The 23,262-nt window shown below is 41.1% G+C and overlaps 1 non-coding gene across 1 annotated transcript; it reads right to left on the bottom strand.

Moving 5' to 3' along the window:
* Positions 1-2,631: 2,631 nt before the first annotated feature.
* On the bottom strand, positions 2,632-2,738 carry LOC131241568 (small nucleolar RNA R71). The gene has a single exon (XR_009169128.1). It is a non-coding gene; the product is annotated as a small nucleolar RNA R71 (small nucleolar RNA).
* Between the last annotated feature and the right edge of the window lie 20,524 nt (positions 2,739-23,262).

The following is a 23,262-nucleotide window of genomic DNA, read 5'->3' as shown; positions in this document are numbered from 1 at the left end:
AAAACATTGGACGGCATGGATTTACTAAATAGACAGGGAATGGAGGCCCGCCATCATCACAGCGTAAGAGTTACGCAGTCCCTGTTTACGCAGGGACGTGCGATCGCGTGTCCGGCCTTCCGTGGGCCACCACCATTGATTGTATGGTCCATCTGGACCGTACACAGGCTCCAGGGGATGGGGATGACCCCAGCCAAGATTTCCTTTTGCTTCAATGCATGCCCACACAGGCAAATCTCATGTAAACATAAGAATAAACGGTACAGTTGAAAGCCTGATTGGTTGCACCAAACTAGAGTAGAAGCGGTCATGTCTGACTGGTTTTTCGTCCACAATCCAGTGGACGGACTGGATTCTTCACGCAACACTGATCGTGGGCCCCACCAACAACGCAGCTCGGTGCGCAATCTTTGCTTGCGCACGCTGCTGCGTAAGGAATTCCACCTACAGCAGAACATCAAACGAGGTCTCTAGGGCGCCGGGGGCTATAAGAAAGAAGGGAAAAAGAGCAAAGGGAAAAAGATTTGAACCGGAGGACAGGGGACGAAGCTAGAAGATTGGAGAGAGAGAGTGAAGTTTTATTATTTTTTTTCGTTTCCTGTTATATTATTTCTTTCCTTTTTGCCCTTTTCTTTCTCTTTGTATTTTCCATTTGCTTTGGGGTTTAGGCCAATCATGTGTAGCTAAACCTCTTAGCTAGGGCTAAGAGGTGAAGCTTGTAGTGAAATGGGGGATTTTATTCATATGCCTTTAATTTGATTTCAATTCATGAACTGAATTTGGATTTCGTTCAATCAAAGGAATACTTTCAGTTATTAGTGGTGTGTTGTGACTGAAATTACGATAGATCTGCAATGGCTTTGAGTATTTTTTTCCTTTTTATGTTTATGAAGTCAGGAACCCCTGTTGTTCATCATTGTCTCATGGGCATGGTAGGATGACAGTACCTTCCTGATCTTCATACATTGTTGATTGGTTGGTAATTAGTTTAATTCTATTGTTTACTTTGTCTCCTGGGCATGGTTTGGTGATGGAATCCATTCTAATTCATATACCTTTCATCTCTTGAAAATCAAATCAAGTAAGTTCAGTTGAATTCCATAATCCTTGATGCAGGCATAAGATCTCCCTGATCTCTACAAGTGGATCCTCTGAATCCCTAGTTCCTTTCCTCTGAATTCCTTAAAGTTTTAGATAACTATTCCACAATTATTTCTTAATTTCTATTTGGTTTAGATCGCATCCTAGACTAGTCCTATTTCTACCTAGTTTCAGGAAACGTATAGGTATCAGTCCCTGTGGATTCGACCTCGGTCTTACCGAGTTTATTACTACATCACAACCCTATACTTGGGGAGTGAACAAGTTTTTGGCGCCGTTGCCGGGGACTGACGGTTACGTTTTTCTGAAATTAATTAGTTTTAGAATTAAGTTAAGATTAGGATTTTACTTACTTTAGGATAGAAGTTTTTATTTTATTTTATTCTATTTTTAGAACTTAACTTGTTTCCTGTTTTATAGGATCTGGACATAAGTTTCTAAATTGGTAATTCCTTCCTAATCTCTCTACTTTTTCATATTTTAGAATTTAGGTTATGTCTTTCCCCTCTTAGAAATTAACTTTCTATTTTTGTTTTAGTAACTTTCTAATTCTAATACTTTTAGAATCTAATTTTGTTTCTTAATTTATTTTTAGAATTTTTGTTTAGAAACTAACCTTCCTATTTTGTAGGCCTTTAAGATAGAAATCTCTAATTCGGTACACTCCTTCCTTACTTTCTATTTTCCAGTTCTCTTTTAGTAATTTGCTTTCTAGTATAGGACTTTCCTAGTTTACTTTAGAAATTTCCGCTTTTCTTTAAAGAATACCTTCTTTTAGAAATTAAGTTACTGTTATTTTTCTTTTAAAGTATCATTCTTCTCTTTTTAAATCTAACTTATTTTTGTTTTATTTTGCAGGTTTTTAACTTAGGACTCCAATTTGGTAATTTCTTTCCAACTCTCTCGTTCTTTCTAGATTTTTTTTTCCTTTCTTAGGATTAGGTTTTTAATCGAGGGCTGCGAGTGTTTTTCATGCCCAAGTGGGCCCGTGACGACACTCGACGTCTCTTGACTGAAGGAGGAGTGGTTGAGGGGTTGACTATCCATCGCAGGATTAGACACCGCTCGAAATCCCCTGAGTTAACTGAAGTTATGGCTGAGGACCAACCTCCTCCACTTCCACCCAGGGTGGAGGATACCCAAGATGAGAATGAGGTGCAACAGGCACCCCCGCCTCGTACTTTACGAGATTATCTACAACCGGCGGGAGTGAGTATGCCCTCATGCATGATTTTTCCTGAAAACACAGGACAAATGGACATCAAGCCAGGAGTTATCCAACTCCTTCCCAAATTCCATGGACTTGAATCAGAAAGTCCATATTTACATTTGAAAGAGTTCGATGAGATTATAGCTACATTATGTTTTCCTAATGTATCTGAGGATACAATTAGGCTGAAACTCTTTCCTTTTTCCTTAAAAGAGAAAGCTAAGACGTGGTTACATTCACTGCGTCCTAGATCCATTGGCACATGGAACGACATGCAGAGGGAATTCATAAAAAAATTCTTCCCACATCATAAAACGATTACCCTCAGAAAAGCGATCATGAACTTTGCCCAAAAGGAAGATGAAACATTCTTCCAATGTTGGGAAAGGTTCAAAGATTTGGTCAGTTCATGCCCACAACACGGATTTGAAACGTGGCGCATTACAAATTTTTTCTACGATGGACTGACATCTTCCATGCGCCAAATGGTCGAGACGATGTGTAATGGAGAGTTCATCAACAAAGATGTTGACGAGGTATGGGATTACCTCGATAGTCTCGCTGAAAAAACACAATCATGGGACTATTACCCAATGGCGAACACCACGTCTAGGCCGACTCAATTAAAGGAAAAAGGTGGATTATATCTCTTGAAAGAAGAGGATGATCTCAAGTGTAAAGTGACTACGCTCATAAGGAAAGTTGAGGCCATGGAAGGAAAGAAGGATAAGGTCAATGAAATTGTTTGCGGCATCTGTGATTGCAACATTCACACAACTGAAAACTGTCCTACAATACCTGCCTTTCGAGGAGTGTTGAATGAACAAGCCAATGCCGTAAATAATTATCAAAGACCTTTTACTGGACCTAACTCCAACACATACAATCCTGGCTGGAAAAATCATCCAAACTTTAGTTGGAGAAATGGACAAACGGCGACTCCTCCAGGTTTCTTCAATCAAAATCCAAATCAAGTGAAACCTCAAGAGGAACCGGTTCAAAATCCCATACAAGAGCTGGCTCAGGCAATGCGGGGAATTACAGATTTTATGCAAAAGATAGATTCTCGTATGACGGTTATAGAAAAGGGGATGCTTCCTGCACAACCTCTCCCCAATCCTAAACCGCAGTACGAGAGTAATGATCCTAGCTCTTCAAATCAGATGGGGCATGCTAAATCCATCACCACTCTTAGGAGTGGTAAGATCATCGATAAAACTCTTCCGGTTAGGCCCGAAAAGCCTCAAGAACCAGAAGAGGACAACAATGATGGATCCAGTGATGCCCCACAAAAAGTAGAACCGGAACTTCTAGAGAAGCCAGTTGCTCCATTCCCCCAACGGTTGGTTTCACCAAAACCTCTCTCTAACTCTCAGGATATCCTAGAGGTGTTGAAACAGGTGAAAGTCAACATTCCTCTACTTGATGTCGTTAAACAGATACCTTCATATGCCAAATTCCTGAAAGACTTATGCACGACCAAAAGACGGAAAATTATTCAAAAGAAAATATTCTTGACTGAGAAAGTGAGTGCCATCCTGAAGTAAGACGTGCCGCAGAAATTCAAGGATCCCGGTAGCCCAACCATATCATGTGTAATCGGGAACCATCGAATTGATCATGCACTTCTTGACTTAGGAGCGAGCGTCAATCGAATTCCCTACTCGGTATACAAACGGTTAGGTTTGGGTGAATTAAAACCCACCCTAACCACACTACAACTTGCTGATCGCTCTGTTCGTGTACCAAGAGGGATAATTGAGGATGTGTTAGTCCAGGTCGATAGATTTTACTACCCTGTAGATTTTATCATCCTGGACACCGAACCCATCAATAACATGAGCACTCAGATTCCCGTCATTCTTGGTCGCCCATTCCTTGCCACGTCAAATGCAATTATCAATTGCAGGAATGGTATCATGACTATGTCTTTTGGAAATTTGACATTGGAGTCAAACATCTTTTTCAATAACGGCAGCAACTCAGAGGATGATGACGATTTCCACGATATTAACATGATTGACTCTTTCGTGGAAGATACGACACCTCTGACCTTATCCTCTGACCATCTAGAGACTTGCCTTGCCCACTCCCATGATTTTGATGATGACATGATTAGGGAGACGTGCGCCTTGCTTGATACTGCACCGGTACTTGAAGTTAACAGATGGAGGCCACAATTTGAAGAATTACCACAAACTGATGTAGTGCCTCTACCGTCTAACCTCAAGCCGCCGAAGCTTGACATAAAACCTTTGCCCTCTGATTTGAAATATGCATATTTGGGTCAAGATGAGACATACCCGGTGGTGATCTCTGCCCACCTGGAGAAAGAACAGGAGAGTATGCTTATATCTACTCTCATTGAGCATAAAGGAGCCCTGGGATGGACGATAGCGGACCTCAAAGGAATCGATCCCTCGATTTGTACTCACCACATATATCTTGAAGATAATGCAAAAACCGCTCGACAACCACAACGTAGACTAAATCCAAACATGAAGGAAGTGGTTAAAGCCGAGGTTCTTAAACTACTGGATGTGGGTATTATATACCCTATATCTGATAGTCAATGGGTGAGTCCAACTCAAGTGGTCCCTAAGAAGTCCGGAATCACCATCGTAGCCAATGCTAATAATGAACTCGTGCCAACTAGAGTCACTACTGGTTGGAGAATGTGCATTGACTACAGGAAGTTGAATACCGTCACGAGAAAAGACCACTTTCCTTTACCATTCATTGATTAAATCCTGGAAAGGTTAGCTGGTCATTCCTATTACTGTTTCCTTGACGGGTATTCGGGCTACAACCAGATAGAGATAGCCCCTGAAGACCAAGAAAAGACCACATTTACATGTCCCTACGGCACCTTTGCCTATCGAAGGATGCCATTCGGACTATGTAATGCCCCAGCCACCTTTCAGCGATGTATGCTTAGTATCTTTTCTGATATGGTGGGGCAATATCTAGAGGTCTTCATGGACGACTTCTCTGTTTACGGTCCATCTTTCAGCAAGTGCCTGGAAAGCCTTAAATGTGTGCTGAAAAGATGTGAAGAAAAGAACCTGGTACTTAATTGGGAGAAGTGCCATTTCATGGTTCAGAAAGGAATTGTCCTTGGACATATCATCTCGTCCAAAGGAATCGAGGTAGATAAGGCAAAAATCGATCTTATCTCTAACCTACCTCCACCCAAGAACATCAGAGACGTGCGATCCTTCTTAGGACACGCAGGATTTTACAGGCGATTCATAAAGGACTTTAGTCTCCTCTCTCGTCCATTATGTAATCTTCTTCAAAAGGATGTTCCATACGAGTGGACTGAGCAATGCCAGGAAGCTTTCACCAAGCTTAAAGGCACATTAACCACTGCACCTATCATGCAGCCACCCGACTGGAACCTTCCTTTTGAGCTTATGTGCGACGCTTCTGATTATGCTCTTGGGGCGGTCCTAGGCCAGAGAAAAGACAAGAAGCCCTACGTCATTTACTACACAAGTAGGACTCTGAATCCCGCCCAAGTGAACTACTCGACTACGGAAAAGGAACTCTTAGCCGTAGTGTTCGCCTTGGACAAATTTAGGTCCTACCGATCGGATCCAAGATCATTATATATACAGATCATGCGGCACTTAAGTATCTTCTTTCTAAGAATGATTCTAAGCCCCGCTTGATAAGATGGATCCTTCTACTCCAAGAATTTGATTTGGAAATTAAAGATAAAAAGGAGTAGAGAACGTAGTGGCCGATCACCTTTCTCGCCTTAATACCTCCGATTCCCTTGAGGCGACCCATATCAATGACATGTTCCCCGATGAACAACTCTGTTTCGAGTCTCCCATTCACCTTGGTTTTGATATTGCTAATTATCTTGCTACGGGTGCTATACCCATTGGACTGGGCAAGATAAGAAGAAATTTTTCACCGAGGTGCGCAACTTTTTCTGATGATCCTTATTTATTTAAATATGGCCTACACCAAATTCTAAGGAGATGTGTACTAGACGATGAGCATCAGAGCATCTCCTTCTGTCACTCCGAGGCCTGTGGTGGTCACTTTTCCGCTAAAAAGACCACGGCCAAGATTCTCCAGTGTGGCTTTTATGGCCCACTATGTTTAGGGACACTCATGAGTTTTGCAAAGCTTGTGAGCGTTGTCGAAATTGGGAGCATTGTCCCATCGAAATATGATGCCTTTGAATCCCATTCTTATCATCAAGATTTGATTTGGGGCATCGATTTCATGGGACCATTCCCCAATCGTTTGGAATCTGTATATTTTGCTCGCAGTGGATTATGTCACTAAATGGGTCAAGCGATTCAGTGTCGAAAGAATGACCATCGCACGGTCATTAAATTCCTAAAAGAAAACATCCTTTCTCGATTCTAACGCCTCGAGCCATCATTAGTGATGGGGGCTCACACTTTGTAATAGACCATTCGAGAGCTTAATGAAGAAATACGATCTCTCATAAGGTGAGCACCCCATACCATCCTCGGACAAGTGGACAAGCCGAGATTTCCAATAGGGAGATCAAACACATTTTGGAGAAAACGATCAACCCGATCGTAAGGATTGGTCAATCCGATTGACCGATGCCTTATGGGCATACCGCATCGCATTTAAAACTCCTATTGGAATGTCTCCCTTTAGACTTGTCATGGGAAGGCTTGTCACTTGCCTGTGGAGCTGGAACATAAGCTACCGGGCGATCAAAAATCTTAATTTCAATGACAACGCTGGCTCGCTACGCAAACTTCAATTGAATGAATTGGAGGAAATCCTAATGATGCGTACGATAATTCGAGAATTTACAAGGACAGATGAAAGCATTTCATGACCAACACATTTCGCGAAAATCATTCACGCCCGGTCGAAGGTCCTTTTGTACAATCCTCGATTACATCTCTTTCCGGGTAAGCTTCGATCTCGTTGACCGGTCCTTATATTGTTGTCACTGTTTTTCCGCATGGGGCCGTTGAGATAAGAGATCCCGACAATGGCAAGGAGTTTAAAGTCAATGGACATCGATTGAAACCATTTGTCGAGAAATTTGATTCAGAGGACATGTCCATGCCTCCGATTGATCTTGCTTATCAGGATTAATCTCCTAGTCCGATGGAGGTATAGGTAAGTTTCTGTTTTCTTAGGACTAGGGTAGTTGCTTTATTTGTCTGGTCAAGACGGTAAACTTAGCGCTCCCGGGAGGCAACCCAGCTCTTCATTTTATGTCATTTTTTCATTAGTCAGTTCAATGTTTGTGGGTAACATTATCGCAAACCCTCACGAGACTACAACTCGTCCACTAGGGAAACCGAGGGGTTTAAAGGCTTGTTGCATACGCTAAATGCAATCGAGAGCACTGCGAAAGTGGTATAGGTAAGATTGTATTTTTGTTATTTTATTTGTTGGTTTCTCTCTGTGCCGACCGCTCTTACGTAGAAATCTTTGAAAAGCCTCTTGATTCCTTCCTCCGTGTACTATCTTTCCATCACTCTTATTTTTCCGTTGTCTCATGTGCATTGCATGTCTATTTCTTTTACATTGAGGACAATGTAGATTTTTGGTTGGGGGTGGGAGATTAGGTTACCTAATCAGTATTTTCTTGGTCTTGAGCAAAAAGTTGTGAAAATTTTTTATTTTTCAGGATTTCTGATGAATTCGAAGTGATTTTGCCATCTAGGGCACTTAGAATTTCAAGATGCGTGATGTTGGTACTTTATGACTCTTGGATTCAGTTATCTATTAAATTTCACAGCTAAGTTTGAATTATTAATCCATTATTAGAATTTGTAAACATTGGTTGAGTCATGAATTCGCAGGACACATCTCGCTTGCATATTAAGATTTTAAAAGGAACCAACTTGAGAAATCGAAAGGATTGGGCAAATGGTCTTTACCGTAGGTTTGCTCCCTATAGGTGTAGATTTAATTCCCCATGAATGATATGTGAAAAAGTTGGGTGTACAGACTTTACCTTAGGTTTGCTCCCTATAGGTGAGGATCTAATCCCTCTTCTTGGCATTACTTCTAATGAAAAAAAAATCAAAAAATCAAAAAAAAAAATTTATTAAAAGAATAAAAAGATAATGTGTAAGCCAAGAAGAGTTATCGTGAATTCTCTCAGTTGTTACCATTGATATCCTTAAATATCAAGGTAAATCTTAATGTTGACAAGTCGAGATTAGATTATACATTCATGGATCTCAATGGTTAGAATTTTTCTAATTAATGGAATAATACTTTGAACTTGATTATGAAGTTTACCATGTACTGGAGTCTAGGAGAAAGTAATATCCAACAGTCATGAATCTAAAAGTTCTCGTATCTGGATTACTCTGCAAAAATCACTCGAGTTAATAAATTGTTCTGTAATTCTCAACTCATTTTTCGCATACTTTGCTGGAGACTAGAAGATGGTGGTTGGGGGTTGTGTTGAGGGTCAAATATTGCATATCGAACCAGTTGTTGCATAGATTTACACGCATGATACCGTGTGGCCTGATTAATCGTGTTTGTAATGCAGAGTGTTTGTACGACCGAAAAAAGGTGCTTAAAGCATGGACTTAACGCCTAATGACACCAAAGCATGGGATGGACCCCAGGAGATCAAGATCGACGATTTGCACGCCAGGGATCCAAGAAAATCGAGGAATTGAAGTTCAAGTGGCCTGAAAGTGTCCACAATGCAAGATCATAGGGTTCCCACCATCCGATCAGTTCGAAACTTCATACGTGGTCCGAGGACCATAAATGAACCGTACACATAAAAATTCAGCCATTGTACCTCTGGAAGTGGCCCAATGACAGATCAGCCACTAAAACAGTGATATGGGCCCACCTGCTGTATGAATGCGCTTCATCTTCAGTCCCCACGGTTAAAATAAGATGAGTGAACGGATGGACGGATCAGATTGTGCACATACATCGCCTTGGAACCCGAACACGTGACGCGTGTATACGGGGTGGTGTAGCACAGGACGCGCACCAAAATTCGGAACCTCGGTCAGCAAGCGCTGACCGAGCTCTCCCTCTCCGACTCGACTTCTCTCCAGCGGAAGAGAACAGAGATCGCGGTTCGATCAAGTGGGCCGCCATCACGGTCCCAAAGACCAATCTAAACCGTCCATTAGATCATATTGGTCCACATTACCAATGCCTAGGTGGAATTTTTCTAGGAAGCAGCGGGTAGCGGATTTTGACCGTCGAAACTTAGGTTGAACGGTGATATGAAAAATCAGGTGGGCCGCTTCAGCGTCGATCCAAAACCGACCATATCCAACCGGTTTTTCGCGAAGAAAACATTGGACGGCATGGATTTACTAAATAGACAGGGAATGGAGGCCCGCCATCATCACAGCGTAAGAGTTACGCAGTCCCTGTTTACGCAGGGACGTGCGATCGCGTGTCCGGCCTTCCGTGGGCCACCACCATTGATTGTATGGTCCATCTGGACCGTACACAGGCTCCAGGGGATGGGGATGACCCCAGCCAAGATTTCCTTTTGCTTCAATGCATGCCCACACAGGCAAATCTCATGTAAACATAAGAATAAACGGTACAGTTGAAAGCCTGATTGGTTGCACCAAACTAGAGTAGAAGCGGTCATGTCTGACTGGTTTTTCGTCCACAATCCAGTGGACGGACTGGATTCTTCACGCAACACTGATCGTGGGCCCCACCAACAACGCAGCTCGGTCCGCAATCTTTGCTTGCGCACGCTGCTGCGTAAGGAATTCCACCTACAGCAGAACATCAAACGAGGTCTCTAGGGCGCCGGGGGCTATAAGAAAGAAGGGAAAAAGAGCAAAAAGGAGGAGGATTGAACCGGAGGACAGGGGACGAAGCTAGAAGATTGGAGAGAGAGAGTGAAGTTTTATTATTCGTTTCCTGTTATATTATTTCTTTCCTTTTTGCCCTTTTCTTTCTCTTTGTATTTTCCATTTGCTTTGGGGTTTAGGCCAATCATGTGTAGCTAAACCTCTTAGCTAGGGCTAAGAGGTGAAGCTTGTAGTGAAATGGGGGATTTTATTCATATGCCTTTAATTTGATTTCAATTCATGAACTGAATTTGGATTTCGTTCAATCAAAGGAATACTTTCAGTTATTAGTGGTGTGTTGTGACTGAAATTACGATAGATCTGCAATGGCTTTGAGTATTTTTTTTCCTTTTTATGTTTATGAAGTCAGGAACCCCTGTTGTTCATCATTGTTTCATGGGCATGGTAGGATGACAGTACCTTCCTGATCTTCATACATTGTTGATTGGTTGGTAATTAGTTTAATTCTATTGTTTACTTTGTCTCCTGGGCATGGTTTGGTGATGGAATCCATTCTAATTCATATACCTTTCATCTCTTGAAAATCAAATCAAAGTAAGTTCAGTTTGAATTCCATAATCCTTGATGCAGGCATAAGATCTCCCTGATCTCTACAAGTGGATCCTCTGAATCCCTAGTTCCTTTCCTCTGAATTCCTTAAAGTTTTAGATAACTATTCCACAATTATTTCTTAATTTCTATTTGGTTTAGATCGCATCCTAGACTAGTCTTATTTCTACCTAGTTTCAGGAAACGTACAGGTATCAGTCCCTGTGGATTTGACCTCGGTCTTACCGAGTTTATTACTACATCACAACCCTATACTTGGGAAGTGAACACTCCAATACGGCGAGACTAAGGCTGCGACTGCGTCCTGGTGTCACCTGCACGCATCAATCGTGCATAAGCTTATAGAAAGCTTAGAGGGTGGTGTGAGTATGTGCGCAATATAAGCGTGCTCAAAATGCAAGGTCAGAGTAATGCGGAATCATGGTGATGAGCACATGAATGCAATCAGCCGTACCAAGGCTATGCGGTGCAAGATATGAATGCCATCGGCCATAACACGGCCATGCGATGCGAGATGCAACTCAAGCATGCCAATCCTCATCATGTATCAGTACAGTTCTCATTCTGGATAATCACCGAGGTTCAATACACTCCAAATGGCACTGTCGCTCTCCTAGCCGCACAGTCCAAGTGAGCGTAAGAAACCTCACTATTCGCCTGGCCAATAGTCTGCCAATACCTATCCGGCACGTCGATAGCGGACCCATTCGCGAGCTGGTCAAAATCAGCCTAGTATTGCCCCCTACCCTCGGGCGAGTAAGGCCACACTCCTTTCCAACCGACTACGACACAGTGGGAGACACGGCCTCCTGGTATTCGGCCCTCATGCGCTCATATATCCACTCGGTCTCGACGTTGGAGTCATCCTCTGGTACCATCGGGTTTAGGGATTTTCACCCAGGGACTTTCACCTAGGGACATCTATAACGCCCATATATTAGAACCAAAGCCATCCATGATGTGTCTATGGAGGCTATGGCCCTGATGTCGCTAGGGCATACAGTAACTACAATCACACAAATGCAAGTGCATAAGTCACACTATCAGTCATGCAACAGTCCTGTATGTACCATGCACTTATATGGGGCAACTCCGCCTATCAGGGTGCCCATAAACAGTCTGCCCAAAGGCATATGCTATGATCGGTCACTCCTCATATCAGGCATACATATGATACGAATGATCATGAATCATGGATCTATACTAATCATGTTATGTGGTGATGGGCTCTGATCAAAATGAAGATGGGCCTGGACGGCCTATATACTACAGGTATGGGCCTATTAATGGGCCTTAGGGAGAATCGTAATGCGGACATTTAACCAACATTATCCTCACAATGTGGACATCAAACCAACATTGCTCCCAAAGGATGGCCTTCCACGAATCACACATTTCAATGGGCCTTTTGTACATCTTATTGGGCCTCGACCCATGGGCCTCTAATACATCAAATGGCCTCATACATGGGTCTTATACAAATCAAGGTGGGCCTCAACAAGGACCACCAATTCATGAAGCTGGGCCTCCACAATGGGCCTTAAATTATCTCCAAAACGGTTGGTTAGTCGAATGAAACACATGCATCCTGATGGAGCCCATACTAATGGAGGGTGTGGTTTACAATACTTACATAAGTGGGGCCCACCAAAATGCTCATTTTCCACCCAGCTTAAGGCCCAATATAATGTTTATTTTTCACCCAACTTAAGGCCCAATATAATGTTTATTTTCTTCCCAACCTGGGCCCATTGTAATGTTTATTTGCCATCCAATTGCTCATAAGGTCACTTGGGCCAGGTAAGGCCCACTGTAATATTTATTTTCTACCCGACCTTTTGATAAGGTCACACGTGACCTGGGGTAGGGCCCACTGGAATGGGGCCCACTGAAATATTTATTTTTCATCTAACCTGATGACGAGGTCACGTGGGCAGGGAGCCCACCGTGACGCCCTTTTGACGTCCAACCTGTTGATAAGGTCACTGGACCTTGGGAAACTGGGGCCCACCGAAATGTGGTTCACAAATCCAGCCCATTCATTGTGTGTGTCCCACAATTTTAAGGGTCCAAATCAAGTTTCATTTGCATCCAAAACTCAGGTAGGCCCCACCAACGATTTTATATGTTTTAGGCATGTCTTCACATGATTTTAGATGGTATGGCCCGCCTGAGTTCCGTTTATGGCTGATTTTTGGGATGGACGGCTGGTCCGTGGGGACCCAGCAAATGCACGGTGCTGATGGTCTAAACACATCAAGGTGGGGCCCAAAGCTGGGGCCTTGAGCCCAGCTCGTCCGTCCGTCAGGCAGCCCAGCGCAGGCGCTGCCTGCGCGTTCTGCCAGTGGCAGCGGCTGCTGCTGCTTTCTTTTCTTTTTTTTTTGAAAATTGGTTTTTCTATGGTTTTTCCCAGGCGGGGCCCGCTTCAGTAAGATCCACACCAGCCATTAGTCCCTGTGGCTTGATACAAACCCATAGAGTCCAATATTGGGCTGTTTCAGATATACAGGAGCATCAGGGAGTAAATCAAAGGTAGAAAACTTGTTCGCCATGCTATGGCCCACCAAAAGTTCAGATTGAGATCATTTTTCGGCTCAACGCCTAAAATGATCTGGGAAATAGGATGGTCGGCTTGGATTACATAAAAACATCAAGGTGGGGCCTGCATGAATGGCCCACCTCTCCCTTCTCTTTTTTTTATCAAAGTACACACCCATTGCCAGTGCACACACTTCACTTGCCAACGTTCAGCGTCCCCTGGACGCTGGACGACATGCCTAAACACATTTCTATGGTGGGTCCCACGTAGATGTGGCCCACCATCATATATGCATATAATATATATTATATTATATATATATTATATAAAATATAACATATAAATATATATATATATATATATATTTTAAAAAAATGCATTGGGCCATCCAAACAATGGATGGTGTGGATCATCACCTGAAATAGAGTGGGCCATACCGTCTGATGTAGATGGACGGGGTAGATGTAACACAGATTGGTGGGATCCACACCATTACAAAGGAAGAGAGAGAGATAGAGAGAGATATACGGTGAGATAGAGGGACCCCGCCACTATGGGCCCTCTTGATTAAATCACATACATCCAAATGGGTCCCACCAACAAGTGGGCCCTAAAATTTAAAATAATGGCAAATCACCCACCTTATCTTCCTTCTTCTTGGTCCCTTAGACTCCAATGCTCCTTAGCTTCAACTTTGATGGAGGTTGATGGGGTTTAGATGGTTGAGATGGAAGATGAGAAGGTGGACCACACTTGGGAGGGAGAGGAAAAGCTTGGACGTTGAGAGGCTTGGGGTTGCTTGGAGATTTTGAGAAATGAGGGAGAGAGAGAGGTGATATGGATGGGTGAGGTGAGGTAATGGAGTGATGGGTTGGGTTGAAAAATTGTAAAAGGTGTATGGTTGTTGTTGAAATTTGGAAAAGAGGAGTGGTGAGGTGGAAAGAAGGTGGACTTTTGAAAAAAAGAGGGAATGGGTTGATGTACATGAGGTAAGGCTTACATTAATGGTTGATTGATGGGATTAATTGTAGAGATTCCCTCGAAATCCGCAACGTGCTGTGTTTCTTCGAAATAAACGCTGATCGGCATCTTCTTGCCTGGGTATCGGTTCGGTGTGCAAGTCACGGCGTTGGAACCGCGGCGACAACGCGGTCGTTATGATACAACTTTTGGATCAAGCCGACGTCGGTGCGCGAGACCTGGGTTAGGATCGTGAGCAAACACCGAATACGGTGCGAAGGTTGCCGAAATTTGACCGGAAGGACCGCGGAAGCTAACGGAACAGTACGGATTAGGACACGGGTCTTACAAGTGCTTTGCCGAGGGTCATTCCCTAAAAAGATTAACACACACGGGTGTTCTGCCCTTAATTGAACCAAAAAGGATTTTAGATAACTGCATTGTCCTATTTTGTTGTTATAAAAAAAAAAAATTGTTATTGTTTTCATGTAAAATGATGATTCAATACTAGTAATTAATCGTATTTGTATTATTGAGTTTTATTTGTGTTAACGTATAATTTTCAATTTTGGGAAGGATATGATCCTATGAGCTGTCGCACTCACACCTGTATAGATTATTTTGCAGGGTTTGTATATGAAAAATTAGTTAGGCAAGATTGAAGACCTTTTTCCTTTATTTATTTAGAAGTTAATTAAAGATCAATGTATGTTGTTATTAATTATTTTTTTATATCAATGTAACTAAATATTCAATGATTGATTTGTAAATGTTATTGAACGATAATTATTTTGACCCTTTTTATTAGCTCTGATTGCCTTAAAAATACATGAAAATAATGTAGGTTGCGATGTGTATTTTGTTTAATTACAATTCAAAGTCCTAAAATTTGGGTTCGGGCCTATCCAACTCAGGTACCGAATTTCAGGGCGTGACAATATGTGTGTGTGTGTGTGTGTAAAATATTTTTTATTTTAAAATATATTTAAAAATCAATATATATTAATGAAAAGTGTTGAATTAGCTAGCAACAAACTCAATACACCCGCACATGCACCTGTATCCCGTCCTGCACGTGGACTCGGCATGGCACGTGCATGTGTGGTTAATGATATAAATTAGAATTATTGACATATTTGTTGGAAATTATACAGATTGATATAATTTCTGTATAATGTGGAAACCAAAAATTGCAAATAAATCTGAAATATGGACAGGCTGAAGCACGTCTGAAACATGTCCTTAAAGCGTTATTGCCCCTACTCAAGTGAATTGAATATACTGATAGGTTACAGGCAAATCGCTTCTAGGATACGACGAGCCTGGTGTGGGTCTGCGTTCAGCAAACATGAAGGCTCACCTATTGGAACTCTATTACACTCAGTCTGGTAGAAATATAATAAAAGAAAAATCCCAGAAGAAAGAAAAAGAAGAAAATTATGATTTAGACCACTACACTGGTCAAGTCTTCAGCCACTGGTTCAGTTGAACCGTTCTAGACCACACCGTTGGTCTGTTCTTCTTGCAAAGGTTTAATCGTTGTTATCTTACTGGAATTACTGGAGTATAGAGAGAGGAGTAGTGAGTTGTCTCAATTCATATGGTAGTGCTGGATTGGGTTGTGAGATTGCTTGGAAACCCATCCAGGCCCTCCTTTTATAGGCTATGGTGGCTGGGAGTTATGGTCCAGGAAAATAAATCCCATGACCGTTTTCTAGCTGTTAGAGAAAACTAGTCGTTTTATGACCGTTTTCTGACTGTTGTGCATGTGCCATTAATCTGCTACATGCTAACTGTTGTGAGACAACATCTAGCTGTTTTCTAGCTGTTGGGCTAGTCATGCAGCAATTTTAGATGGACCCTGCACTTATGGCACAGCTGTTATAGAATTTCTGTAATAGCTCTTTTTTCAGCCCTCTATATATTCTGGAGGACTCTCATTCAGTCCTCTAGTCTCTCCTTCACCCAGCCATCTGCCTTAGCCACTTAGTCACACCGCGACTCACACACGTCTCGCTCCGGTTCGTGAAGGGAGCGACCCTCTGCGACACAATGTGCACGTGCGAAGTGCAAAGTGCGCCACTAGCACCTCTACAGCTATACTACCTCACATGCCCAGGCCCTCGCATCGAGCCCGTGCCCGAGACCGAGCCTGTGCCCGTGCCCGAGCCCAAGCCCGAGCAAGAGTGCTCGCCGCGGGTGTTCCAATGCTACGCACTGGAACACGCAAGGTCCATAGTCATTGGAATAAGTAAGTAAATATTATAATACTCCACTATTTTCATTTAAACCATTTTTTCTTCTCTTCCCTTTCCCATGTGGGACTATTCTTAAAAACCCGCAAAAGGTGTTTTTCAAACATATTATATATTATATTATATTTATTTTAAAATATATATTTTATATAAAATCAACATTTTTTTAACAATCCCCACTTAATTTTTATAAAATATATTTTCTCGGTTAAACATTTCTGTTAGAATAATCAGCTTATATGTGTAAGTGTCTCAAAACTTTGTCGAAATGACTGGTAGCCGTAGCGTTGAACCAATTATTCCTAGATAACAGAGTTGGAGAAACCACACATATATTCACTATGTATTTGTTAGAGTTCCCACAATCTTGCTCAGCACAATTAATAGCCATGTGCTTATCCTAATTCGTGAACGATCTCGAAAGAAAACTTCTAACTCTTATGAGAGACGGCACCATCTCTACGTTCATATATATGAAATCCTTCCAGTGTCTCCATTACTATAAGACATTTGTCCTATAGAATAGATTTCATTAAGAGTTGTAAGACTTAACCCTCTTTCGTAACGCTCAGCACTTATTTATTATGGATGAGGTTTTATAATTTAGTGTTAAAAATTTTTCACATATCAGTGACTTGTTCTTACCCATTAAACCTAAAATTAGAGATTTTCTGACTTTAAGTTGGGTTACCATCACTGGTGGAACTTTAGTTGAAGAGTTTCAACCCCATCCCTCTAGATGTGGCCTTTATTACCTCTCTTGGTAGAGGTTTAGTAAAAGGATCTGTCAGGTTATTGCTTGATTTCACATAAGAAATAACTATATATGATTCTATCTCGAATCAATTGTCTGACATAATCATGTCGAAGACTGATATGTCTAGACTTTCCATTATATGTGCCACTATAGGCTCTATATAATATGACTTCACTATCACAATGTAGTGACACAGCCGATATAGGCTTTACACATAAAGAAATTTCTAATAGAAGATCCCTTAGCCACTCAGCCTCTTTGCCTATTGCAGTCAGGACTATAAATTCAGACTCCATATTCGAGTGCATTATGCAAGTCTGTTTCTTGGATCCCCAAGATACAGCTGCACCTCCTAGGGTGAATACCTACCCTGTAGTAGACTTGTTGTCTTCTGCACTTGATATCCAGCTCGCATCGGTATATCCTTCCAATATGGTAGGAAACTCTGAATAAAATAGTCCTAAGTCTTTGGTTGCTTTTAAGTAACCAAGGCCTCTACTGATTGCATTCCAGTATTCAGTACTGGGGTTACTAGTAAACCTACTAAGTTTACTCACAGCATATGTGATATCAGGTCTAGTGCATTACATAGCATTCATAAGACTCCCTATAGCACTCGCATATTCTAATTGTGCAACTATTCTTTCAGTATTTTCTTTTAACTTGATACTTGGATCAAATGGAGTTTTTGCTTCCTTTATATTTAGATAGTTAAACTTGTGTAGTATCTTCTCAATATAATGAGATTGACACAAAGCATAACCCCCACAATATTTTTTTAACTTTGATACCTAGGATGGTATCAACTTCTCCAAGATCCTTCATTTTAAATACGGAAGATAGAAACCTCTTTGTTTCAGTCACACCTTCTATTTTATTAATTATTATTAACATGTCATCAACATACAGACAAATAATAATGATATAGCTACCATCTACTTTAAAATATATGCATTTGTCAGCTACATTATTCTTGAAACCATAAGATAGTATTTTTGAATCAAACTTCTCATGCAACTGTTTTGGTGTTTGTTTTAATCCATACAAAGATTTGACTAATCTACATACTTTGTTTTCATTTCCTGGTAGAACGAAACCTTCAGGTTGTTCCATGTATACCTCCTCATTGAGGTCACCATTCAGGAATGCGGTCTTTACATCCATTTGGTGGATGTGAAGATGATGTATAGAAGCTAGCGCAAATAATATCCTAATGGATGTTGTCCTAGCTGCAGGAGAATATGTGTCAAAATAATTTATCACTTCTTTCTGTTTAAAACCCTTAGCTACTAATCGAGTTTTAAATGTTTAGATAGTCCCATCAGTGTGATATTTCTTCCTAAATACCCACTTACAACCTATGGGTCTAGAACCTGGAGGTAAGTTTACTAGTTCTCATGTTTGATTTGACAGTATGGATTCCATTTCATCGTTTATAGTTTCTTTCCAGAAAGTTGAGTTTTTAGAGGATAAACATCTTTATATGTTTTAGGATCATCTTCTATAGTCATCACTATAGGTATTTTTCTAATAACATTTTCTATCTCCTTCTACAAGATGGAAAATGACACGTTGTGAGTTTATATAGTCATCTCCTAGACTCTTCTCTATTCTTGTCCTTTGACTCCTACGAGGTTCAATAGGAGCTTCCACTATTTGTGGAGCTATACTGTTTGGTTCTTTATCAGGAGTTTGAATTTCATTACCCTTTGACTCCAAGGATAGTGAGTTCTCAAAGAACTCAACGTCTCTTGATTCTATTATTGTATTATACTTTATATCTAGAAGTCTATATAGTTTACTATTTTGTGCATACCCTACGAAGGCGCACTTAATAGCTCTTGGTCCTAACTTAGTTCTTTTTTGGATCAGGAGTTCTGCAATATGCAAGACACCCCCATACTTTTAGATATCCTAGGTTAGGTTTTCTACCTCTCCATGTTTCATATGAAAATATTTTATATTTTTTAGACGAAATTCTGTTTAGTATATGGCATGCTGCAAGCAGTGCCTCACCCCATAGATTTAGTGTGGCAACCTTGTTATTATCAGCATTGAGTTAACCATTTTTACTACTGTTCTATTCTTCCTTTCAGCTATTCCATTTTGTTGAGGTGTGTATGGCACTGTACATTAATGTATCAGTCCATGTTCTTCACAGAAGTTATCGAATTCATTTTAAAAGATTCTCCTCCTCTATCACTATGGAGAATTTTTATCTTCTTATTTAGTTGATTCTCTACTTCTACTTTATATATTTTAAACATGTTCAATGCTTCAACTTTGCTCTTTAAGAGATAAATATACAGATATCTAGAGTAATTATCTATAATGGTTATGAAGTACCGTTTACCTCCACGAGTAAGAATGTCGTTTAACTCATAGATATCACTATGCACAAGATCCAATACTTAAGACGATCTTTCAACATTTGGAAAAGGTTTTTTCGTCATTTTGGATCATATGCACACTTCACATTTATCGGTTTCATTATCTGTGTATGAGATTAAACCATTCTTAGTCATGAACTTCAAGGTACTATACCTTATATGGGCTAGTCTATCATGCCACAGTCCAGCGGATTCAACCATATATGCAGAATTGCTACTTTCATTTAGAGAAAACTTAACCATTTCATTACAAGTATATCCCTTTTCGACAAAATTTTCATTTTTAGACATAATCAGTTTACCTGACTCGTACACCACCCTTATGCCTGGTTTTCCCAGAAGATTTCCAAAAACTAAGTTTCGCCTCATGTCTGTAATGTGCAGTACATTAGTCAGAATCACTTTCTTTCCAGAAGTAAATATCAGTTTGATAGTTCCTTTGCCGACGACCTTCGATCGGACTTCATTACTCATTTGGACTTCTTGACCATCGGTCAATTCCTCATAGGTTTTGAAGGCTGATTTGTCGTAGCATACATGTATTGTAGCGGCAGTATCATACCACCAACCTGGAACTTTGCCTTGGATGGTATTCACCTCAATGATCATAGCCACAATATCGCTTTCTTCTACTGCACTTGCCTCTTTGTTAGACTTGCGATATCGACGTACTCGAGTATAGTGCCCGGTTTTCCCACAGACATGGCATGGGCCTTTGAACTTTCCGTTCTTCTTTTGAGCGTTTTTCTTAAATTTTCCTTTATTGGGTTTCAGGGAATCGTCCTTCTCAAGATTCTTATTATTAGTGTTCTCTACTGCATGTACCTTAGACGAGGCATTCCCGTTATCATTCTTTTTGTCATGGTTATGGGATTCTTCCTCAATTCTAAGGTGTTTCTAGATTTGTTCCAGTGTGTAGTCCTCAGTTTTATGCAACAACTTCTTTCTATAGTCTTTCCACATCGGAGGCAATTTAGCGATTATAGCCCTGACTTGGAATGATTTGGGAAGATCAATTTTTATCACTTTGATTTTGTTTACTATTAGCTGTAGTTCTTGGATTTGGGGCATCAGCGGTTTATTATCTACCATGCTGAAGTCAAAATACCTGGCGATGAGAAATTTGTTGGTACCTTCTTCTTCAGTCTTGTATTTGAACTCCAAAGCGTCCCAGATCTCCTTTGCTGATGATGTCTGTTGGTACAGATCGTACAGGCGGTCGGAGAGCGCGTTCAGGTGTGTCTGTGTCGGATGTTTCAAGTAGCGCTTGCAGATTTGGATCTAATATATAATAGATCTTCAGCACCGTCAGGAGAAATTTCAGCTTGTCTTGCCATCTTGTAAAATTGGTTCCATCGAACCGATCAAGACGTATCAAGTCTTGATTCATCAACTTGATGGATGAAACATTGTTGGCTTCTATCAAATAACGCTTTAAGATTGTTGGAAATTATACAAACTGATATAATTTCTGTATAATGTGGAAACCAAAAATTGCAAATAAATCTAAAATATGGATAGGCTGAAGTACGTCTGAAACGTTGTCCTTAAAGCGTTATTTGCCCCTACTCAAGTAAATTAAATATGCTAATAGGTTACAGGCAAATCGCTTTTAGAATACGACGAGCCTGGTGTGGGTCTGCGTTCAGCAAACACAAAGGCCCACCTATTGGAACTCTATTACACTCAGTCTGGCAGAAATACAATAAAAGAAAATTTTCAGAAGAAAATTATGATTTAGACCAATGCACTGATCAAGTCTTCAGCCACTAGTTCAGTTGAACCGTTCTAGACCACACCGTTGGTCCATTCTTCTTGCAAAGGTTTAACCGTTGCTATCTTGTTGGAATTACTAGAGTATAGAGAGAGGAGTAGTGAGCTGTCTCAATTCGTATGGTAGTGCTGGATTGAGTTGTGAGATTATTTGGAAACCCATCCAGGCCCTCCTTTTATAGGATATGGTGACTGGGAGTTATGGTCCAGGGAAATAAATACCATGACCATTTTCTGGCTATTGGAGAAAACTAGCCATTTTCTAGGTGTTGAGCTAGTCATGCAGCAGTTTCAGCTGGACCCTACATGGGCCACTAGCGCCTTTACGGCCACACTACCTCACATGCCCACGCCCTCGCACCGAGCCCATGCCCGTTCCCGTGCCCGAGATCGAGCCCGAGCGTGAACACGCAAGGTTCATAGTCCTTGGAATAGGTAAGTAAATGTTATAATACTCCACTGTTTTCATTTAAACCATTTTTTCTTCTCTTCCCTTTCCCATGTGGGACTATTCTTAAAATCCCGCAAAAAGTGTTTTTCAAACATATTATATATTATATTATATTTATTTTAAAATATATATTTTATATAAAATCAACATTTTTTTTTTACAATATTCTCATAAGATCAAATTCGCATGCCCTTGAACAGAGCTCAAGCCTCCCAGGGCAAAAAGCCTATCTTTTATACACACACACACACACACACACACACGGAAATGCTCACCTGCGAACCAGTTCGTACGTACTACGTACGAACTTTTCTGAGAACCCATCATACGTGATGTGGATTCAAAATCTAAACCGTTCATGTGAAGCAGCACCTCTTGAAACCCTCCGGGCCCAAGTTTTACTTTGATCCAAAACTTTGATGGGCCATGAAAAATGAAAACAGTTTCCTCCCTTGATTTGCATTTCTCTTTGCTATGGCCCACCAGAATATTAGGTCGGGGTGAAAATTTGTTACATGGGGTTTTATGGGATTCCGCATCGCATGGACCGTTCAGATTAGACACCCATGACACGTGTGCAAAGGTGTGCACGTGCGTAGGTGCGCAGGGGAGCATGACTCTCTCTATATATATATATATATAAAATAATAATAATAATAATTTTTTTTTAAACAAAAGAAACCCTTTAAAATTTTGATGTGGACTAAACCCACGAGTTAAAAGTAACAAAAATCACGTGCGTTGAACATCTAACGAGTCCGGATCCTCTGTTTGCCACAACCACGACTTTCCAGCTTTTTTCCTCCTTGGCTGTATAGTGACTGGTCTGCCAATGATGCAAATTCAATGCATTCCACAATCACACGGTCCAATTACAATGCAACAATCACAACTTTATTGCTTGACGCAAACAGGGGGTCCGTATTCCTAGCAGTTATAAGCAGCCGTATGGGGATTGCATGCGACGGGCAGTGGCAAGGAGTTTCCGCGCACAGAACCTAGCGGGGCCACTCACGTATTTGTGAGAAATACACACCGTCCATCTATTTTACCGTCTTATTATTATTATTTTTTAAAAAAAATAACAACTCAGTGGGCACATGCGAGAGGAAAAAGTAGGGAAAGTAATGGTTACCGTTGAAAATTTTCTGATCTACCCTGATGTTTATATGCCAGTGGGTAGTACTGTATTCTGATTCGATGAATACTTGCCAAGCCAGCAAACCGAATTTGGGAAATGAGTCATCTATTCGCATCAGCTTTGCCACATGTGAATCCTAACACCGTCCAGTCTTGATCAGAGGGTAGGATGTGGGACCCACTTCTTAAGTGTCAAAGTGTGTGGGACCCACCTATTATCAGTCTTGTCTTTATTCGGCGATGATAAGATCCGCGGCAGCAGTAGCAGCACCCTATCGTTGTGGTGATGTTTTATC

The sequence above is a fragment of the Magnolia sinica genome, chromosome 3 (assembly GCF_029962835.1).
Source record: "Magnolia sinica isolate HGM2019 chromosome 3, MsV1, whole genome shotgun sequence".
NCBI lineage: Eukaryota > Viridiplantae > Streptophyta > Magnoliopsida > Magnoliales > Magnoliaceae > Magnolia > Magnolia sinica.
Note: the sequence above shows the minus strand (reverse complement) of the source record. Positions and strands in the feature narration are given on the sequence as shown.